The sequence below is a fragment of the Lupinus angustifolius genome, chromosome LG04 (assembly GCF_001865875.1).
Source record: "Lupinus angustifolius cultivar Tanjil chromosome LG04, LupAngTanjil_v1.0, whole genome shotgun sequence".
Lineage (NCBI taxonomy): Eukaryota > Viridiplantae > Streptophyta > Magnoliopsida > Fabales > Fabaceae > Lupinus > Lupinus angustifolius.
The window spans coordinates 17,398,226-17,406,459 of NC_032012.1; the positions used below are offsets into that span (position 1 = coordinate 17,398,226).

Genomic DNA, 8,234 nt, shown 5'->3' on the forward strand with positions numbered 1-8,234 from the left:
TAAGAGGAAAAAGCTCAATCTGTAATACCAAGCTCTAGGAGCTTGTTTCAGGCCATAAAGAGCCTTCTTGAGCTTATATACATGGTTCGGATATTTAAAATTTTCAAAGCCGAGAGGTTGATCAATATATACCTCCTCTTGAATGTAGCCATTCAGAAAGGCACTCTTGACATCCATTTGAAAGAGCTTAAAATTCATAATCGATGCAAAGGATAGAAGCATCCTAATGACCTCTAATCTGTTACAGGAGCATAGGTCTCATCATATCGATGCCTTCCTCTTGGTTGTAGCCTTTGTCCACTAAGCGTGCCTTATTTCTAATGATCAAGCCAGATTCATCTAGTTTATTTCGAAAGACCCATCTAGTACCAATCACTAGATGTTCTTTTGGCTTAGGGACCAAGTCCCATACATTATTGCACTTGAACTGGTTTAGCTCTTCTTGCATAGTTATACCCCAGTGCACATCCTCAATGGCCTCATCGATGGTCTTAGGCTCAATTTGAGATACAAAAGCAACGAAGTTACAGAAATTACGTAAAGAACTACGGGTTACCACTCCCGTAGAGATATCACCTATAACTTTGTCAAGTGGATGATCTTTCTTAGTCTTCCACGTGATTGGCATGTTCTGATGCTCATCTTGGTCAATTTGCTCTACTTGTTCTTCTTTGTCCTGGTCCATGTCCTTATAGTATGCTTCTTCTAAAGCACCTGCAACATCATCAGAAAATACTTTTCTCTTCTCTTTTGGAGAAGATTCATCAAAGTGAACATGTTCAGACTCTTCTACTTGCATGGAATACTTATTAAACACTCGTTAAGCTTTACTATGCAATGAATACCCTAAAAATATACCATCATCAACTTTTGAATCAAATTTTCCTAGTGCTCTTTTTCCATTATTTAATATAAAGCATTTACATCCAAAAGCATGAAAATGAGCAATATTAGGTGTTCGGCCTTTCAAAAGTTCATAAGGAGTTTTCAAACAAGTATTCCTCAAGAGTATATGATTCATCACATAGCAAGTAATATGCACTACATCAGCCCAAAAATACTTATGAACCTTGCTCTCATTTAGCATGGTTCTAGCAAGGTCCTCTAGAACTCGATTCTTCCTCTCAACAACTCCATTTTGCTGAGAGGTACTAGGAGTCGAGAACTGATGCATGATACCATGTTTATTACAAAATTCATCAAATTGATGGTTTTCAAACTCGCCACCATGATCAGACCGAATGAACACAATTTTAAGATTAAACTGATTTTGAATTTGTTTGGCAAGGTTTTTGAAAGATTTAAATGCATCACTCTTAGAAGATAAAAATAACATCAATGTGAATCTAGAGAAATCATCAACAATTACCAAAGCATAGAAACTAACACCAAAACTCATTATTTGAGAAGGTCCAAATAAGTCCACATGGAGAAGCTCCAGAGGTCTTGTTGTGGATATTACGTTCTTTCTACTAAAAGAGTTTTTAACTTGTTTACATTTTTGACAAGTATCACAAGTTTCATAAGTTTTGAAATCAAGTTTTGGTAGACCCTCAACCAAATTATTTTTAGATAGTTTATCTAGATGTTTTACATGAATATGAGTGACACGCCTATGCCAAAGCCAAATATCATTTACTTTAGAAGCAAAACATTTGGAAAATAATGTAATGACATATTCTAGGTTAACCATATAGATGTTATTAATACGATGTCTGACAAATTTTACCTGATTAGATAAATTGTCACAGATTATGCAACAATCAGAGTGAAAAGATACACGATTACCTTTGTCGTAGAGTTGGCTAATACTCAATAGATTGTGCTTCAGGCCTTCAACATATAGTACATTATCAACAACTGCGTGGGTTGAGTTGCCAATTATTCCGGTACCAAGTATATTTCCTTTGTTGTTGTCTCCATACATGATAAACCCTTTTTCTTTTAAGGATAAATCTAGGAATTTTGATCTATTTCCTGTCATATGTCTCGAGCATTCACTATCAAGATATCAATGATGTCCATGTGCTCGTAGACATACCTGCAAAATAGATCACTTGCCTTTTTCAGGTACCCAATTTATATTGGGTCTTTTTATGTTAGTAACCAGGGAGTCATCTCCCTTTTTCATCCAGACATATACACCACTAGGTATACCATATTTCCTGATATAACTGTGAACACTCAATTTTGTCCGGCCTAGCTATAAAATTTATACAAATACAAAAAATATTCAAAACAATAAAATTTAAATAATATCATTTTATAATGTTTCAGAACCAAGTTTATCTTCGAATTATCATCAACTTGTTATTTAACTGGTTAATCCTTAGACACCATGATGTCTTTTGGGTTGTTTCTTGCTATTTTGTGAAAACCAAGTTTTCCCTGAACTCATGTTCCGTTACAAATATTATCATAATCAGCACAAATACTAATTACAATCATTGGAAAGAGTAAGCATGAAAGGAAATAATATGTTCCTTCTACAAGGAAAATATTAACTTGCTGGAATGTTATCGATGTTACCAGTCTCTAAAAGTGCAAAAAATTAGAACGAAATTGTTTTCCAATAAGGATAATAAGGCAATAAAGCACATTCAAATAAAAAGGGGTATTCCAACACTTCCAAGTCCCAACTCATCACCGCTTCACACCATATCCTATTATCCTCAATCTCTTCTGTCCATTCCTCACATAACATTCCCAAAACAAAAAAAACAAAAAACAAACCCCCCAGCAACCTTGAACACGTATACAACTGAAACAAACTTGTTACGCCATATTTTTCATTGTTTGGCTCGCTTGGGATACCCTGTACTTCAAATATGTAGCTTTGAAAATTCAGAAGAGTGCTAAGCATCAACACTAGCCAATCCAATAAAAGCCAAACCAAGCCAGCTAAAGTAAGCCCCACTTTCTGTGCATAAAAAGATATTCACCTAGATAACTCATTGTGGTGGCTAGGAGCCACTAACCATAGTAATCCTTTTCCACCTACAAATAATATAACATCCATGTTAGCAATCAGAGACAACAAAGAGAGCTGCCACACATCAATCAGATACACAACTCACATCTACTATCTATAACACATCACATAACACACTGAATACATTCCATCAGACCACACAACAGTCAGAGAGTGCATATACTTATACAACCACAGAATACGCACATAAATCAGAAACAAAGAAAAGCAATACATTGAAAAGAGAGATATTTGGTACGCATCGGGGAGTGAGAAATGGCCAAGATATCAACAGCTAGAGAAAAGAGGATTAGCAGCAAGTAAAGGCAGTGACAGCAAGAGATATTTGGTCACAAAAAAAAATATATATGCCTTTACTGGATGGGAACGTAAGGCAGTTTTAAAATAATCTTGATTTGGCTCTTGAATGAATTGGTATCCAAATCCACTTTCATATGCAAAATACACACACAATATATCTAAACACAGATATAAAGCAATTAAACAAACCAGCAAATAGCCAATTTCAGTCATAAACCAGCCATAAAGACCAAAGGCAACTCAGAAATCATAGGTCCTTCAGTTACAAATCAGCCATCATTGACAACATTCATGGGCAGTTAAAGTATTGAAATCAGAAAGCAAAAGTCATGAGATTTCAAAAAGGGCAGTTTCAGTCAGTAACTCAAAAGGTTTTTGCACTAGCTCATACTCAGCTATAAATAGCAGTTCCATTCATCAGCAGGGGGATATCACAACACATACAAAAAAAGGAGAGGGCATACAGTTATAGTGCAATCAAAAGGCTTGAGAGAGAACACTAAACGCTAAAAAAGCATTCAGAAAGACAAGGAGATCATCCGGAATTAGCATACACACACACAAACCACATAGTGATAGACGCAGTAACAAGGGACTAGAGCATAGAAAATTCAGGAAGAGACCACAACGCAGAAAAGATAATATATCACAAGTACACATAGGATTTCCAGAAGGATTGGCACTCAACAAAAGGAGAGGGGCCAAAAAAGCAACAGCTAGGGAACATAGCTACACATACATAACCACAAGAGAAATCAGCCAAGAGAGAGTGCAGTAAGGCATCCAGAAACAGGAAAGCAGGAACGAGATTGCAACAGAACATAAGACATCATACATCATACATCATAGCAAGAGACCACACTCAGGAGGATTAAAAAGGAAGAAGCATAACTCAAGTAAGCACTTAAGCCCTAAAAAATTCTATGAACGTTCCTTGCTTTATATGGCTTATGCATTAGACTTATAAGATTATTTCGTAACCATTGCTAATCAGTCATAACACAGAAATACATATACATATATTGGAATGGAAAAATCAAAACTGAACTTTGTTTTAGTCTATATGTCTCCGCGAATTGATGCCATTAATATGATTATGCAAAATTCTAATAGAAAAATGGATTATTCCCTTATCATTAATCTGGAACCCAGTGAGCCTCACGCAAAAGATAGAGGTTCAAAAAGAAAAAAGAAAGTAGTTACCCCTCCTCTAACCTGATGTGAGAGGACGCCCTGGTTTAATCAATACGGCGCGTATCCTCAGTGCTCTTCAATCTGTTTTGGTTCGGCCTTTATTGGCTATGGGTTATCGTTCTGAAAGGATAAATTGAGACTATATGAGTTCACGAAATCAAGAAAACTGAGAACCAAGTAAAAGGCAATAAGTTGACAGAAAATAATAAAGTGAGGAGTACCCAATCCGGGATCACCGTAACCCGTCATAGAGAGCTTTTGCGAACCACCCGATTCAAATTCGGGGTAGTGACAGTGAGACCATATCATTGCCAAGAGGCCTTAGAGGATTGACATTATTGTCTTCCTCCACCAATTTAAAGCTGACATCAAAGAGGTAAAGATGGAGTTAGGGATTTCGATTCCTTTTGTTGCGAGAGAAAAAGGAAGGGAATAGCATGCGAGGCGGCATCACCGAACCATCACCGTCTCACATTCACCGCGCTACCACCGTGAACCACCTTGGTCGTGATTGTTGTTCATCGCCGTTGGAGGACAAAGGTCAGTCACCGTCGCTTCCCCGTCGTGCCCTCCTTTGCCACCATCGCGAATCACACCCGCCTGGTCCTAGCCACGAACCGTGCTCTTTACCGCCGCTGCCATTGAAGGAGGAGAAATTTGGGAATTAGGGATTTAAATCCCATTTTCCCCTTTCAATTCACGTTTCTGCGTGAAGCAATGAGGGAAATTACCCTTAATTACTTTCCCCTCCAATTTGTTGTCTTGCCTGATTTTATTTTATTCTTTGGTTTATTTGTGCCAATACTAATAATTGTAGGAAATTTTAGTTAAATGGAAATAGTTAGTATATGTTATATCTTATAATTATCTATTAGTATGTGTATACATTAATCTAAATCTCATCGATGCTTATTTTTATAAAAGATTTAAAACTATCATTTAGCAATAAGAATGTTAAGAGGAATTTGTTTTAAGGTAATAATAATTGGAAAACTATTTTACCAATTAAAAATGGAATTTTTATAGCAAGGTTATGGTTCGAGTTGTCTCTAACTTCTCTGAAAACGAGAAGAAGGTCTACAACCAACACCGTCTCTAAACTATTAATTTTATATGTATAATTAATAAACTATTTTATCTCTAAAATTTTATAGGTGTGAATAATTAGAAACTATATCACCAAATTAATCATGGAATTGTTATAGTAAGGTTATGGTTCAAGTCGTCTCTAACTTCTCCGAAAAATGAGAAGAAGGTCTACGACCAACACTATCTCTAAACTATTAATTCCATATATATATATATAATTAATAAACTATTTTATCGTTGAATTCTATATATATAAATAATTAGAAACTATTTTACCAAATAAATTTCATGAGATTTTTATAGTGAGGTCACGGTTCGAGTCGTCTCTAACTTCCCTGAAAATGGGAAGAAGGTCTACGACCAATACCATCTCTAAAACTATTAGTCTCAATGAATCGAAACAATTACATATTTTGAACAAAATTCAAATTAACCAACTTAATAAACTAATACTTCTAAAACCTATCGGTATTTTCCAAATCATTAGCAATCAACCAAAGTAAAAACAAATTTTAAACTAGAACTACGTAAGCCTTGATCCCCTTAATAGGGGTACGTAGGACCAAAGTCAATATTGTCAGGCTCAATAATAAAAATAAATAATTTTAAATGAATAATTTTTAGGGGTATAAAAGTTCATGTTATTAGTGAGGGTACCGTTTTAATACAGGCGAACGGGGTGCTAATACCTTCCCCGATCCGTAATCGACCCCCGAGCTCAGAATCTCTACTTCAAAACCATATTATCCTAATTGGGCTTATTATTGAGTTTTCTACGTTTTAACTGCAAAAAACGTAGTGGCGACTCCAAATCAATAAGGAGAGGTAGAAATTGAGTTCGCCTCCTCCCAAGTCGTAGAGCCGGTCTTCCAACCGAAAATCGGGTCGCGACAATAACAAGAGTAGGAAGTGTGGTCATGCGTACCACAATAAAAGCATGTAGGGACGTTCTTATTATAAAATTTCTTATTAGTCCGAGTTACAAGTCTCCTATATGGTCTTCTCCTACACATAGGGGGAATATATCCTAGTCCAGTATGGTCACCAATATTTCTAGTTTGACTAAGCATAGTGTCTAACAGGTTCTGACTCTCTGTGAGTTTTACGAGTTTTTCATTAAGCTTCAAATTTTCACTTTTCAAAGTCTTGCAAGAATCACAGACAGTTGACTGACATAAATTATCATCAGAGCAATTGCATGTGTTACAAGAAAATATTAGATCTAAAGCTTCATTTTCAAGTTTTAGCTCGTCTAGTTCTTTTTGTAACAAAACTATTTTATGTTCATTTAGAAGGATTACCCGCTTTCTATCAGAACTAATCCTAGCTAATTTCTTTAATTCATCATGCAATTCGACATAAGCATTATATACGTCCTCATAAGGAGGTGAGTTATCAGAAGAAGTAGATGAGGTGTTAGAGTATACCTCATTGTTTATATCCTTTTATTCTGAGTCGCAAGCTTCATTTGTTCTGGTCATTAAGCATAGCTTGGCGGTCTCCTCTTCATCTGAGGTGCTTGATGTCGTATCTTCATTTGGTACATCCCAGACTATGTAGGCTTTCTTTGACTTAAAGTCCTAAGAAGTGCTCTTTTCCGAATCAACTTTCTTGAGATAAGTAGGACATTGAAACCTCATATGTCCTGGCTTACCACATTCATGGAAGGTGAAGCGCTCTTTGTTACCTTTTCCTTTTCTAGTTGACTCACACGCTTCTTTCTTCTGAAACCATTTAAAGCCTCATTTCCTTAAGAATTTCCCGATTTTTTGTACGAGAAGGCTCAACGTTTCATCATCAATGTCTGAATCAGAATCAACATCTTCTTTCTCTTCAATAGGTTGAGACGTTGTTGCTTTGAGAGATATGCTTTTATTTTTACGGTCTGATTCCTCATGCATCATCAAGCGACCAAGCTCCATCTCATGCTCTTGAAGCTTTCCAACTAATGTTGCCAAAGGCATGGAGTCAAGATCCTTGGATTCCATGATAGTTGATACTTTAGATTTCCATCTCCTGTCAAGACAACGCAAAACTTCATTAGTTAATTCTCCTTTGATAAAACATTTATCTAGAGAAACTAAATAGTTTACTATGTGTGTGAATCGCTTTTGCATGTCGTCGATAGATTCACTTGGCAACATACGAAAAAGCTCGTACTCATGTGTCAGGGCATTCATCCTTACACGCTTGACTTTGCTAGTGCCTTCATGAGTCACTTGTAAAGTCTCCCACATTTCTTTGGAACTTTCGGATTGTGAAACCCGAACGAACTCATCATGTGATAGGGCCGACGTGATGATGTTTTTAGCATTTAGGTTGTATTGAACCTTTTTACGTTCATCATCGGTCTATAGACTCTTAGGCTTTTCTTTCGGTTCATCATTCACTAAATGCATTGGGACGAAAGGCCCATTGACTACGGATTCCCAAATATCCTAGTCAACGGCTTCAATGAATATCTTCATCCAGACTTTCCAGTAGGCGTATCCCTCGCCACTGAATACGGGAGGGCGGTTAATGGATGCGCCATCACTGCCAAAAGGGTTGGTGGAACCCATTTGTTTTCCTTAAGGATCACGCATATGCGGTTGAGCTAGCACGCCGTACTAGCTCGGATACCACTTGTTAGGTATAAGTGGACATAACACACCTGGAA

At 36.6% G+C, this 8,234-nt stretch overlaps 1 long non-coding RNA gene across 1 annotated transcript; it reads right to left on the minus strand.

The window, feature by feature from the left end:
* On the minus strand, positions 2,466 to 5,227 carry LOC109344859. Its single transcript, XR_002107350.1, has 3 exons — positions 4,708 to 5,227; positions 4,508 to 4,606; positions 2,466 to 2,997 (listed from the first exon to the last, which is right to left on the minus strand). It is a non-coding gene; the product is annotated as an uncharacterized LOC109344859 (long non-coding RNA).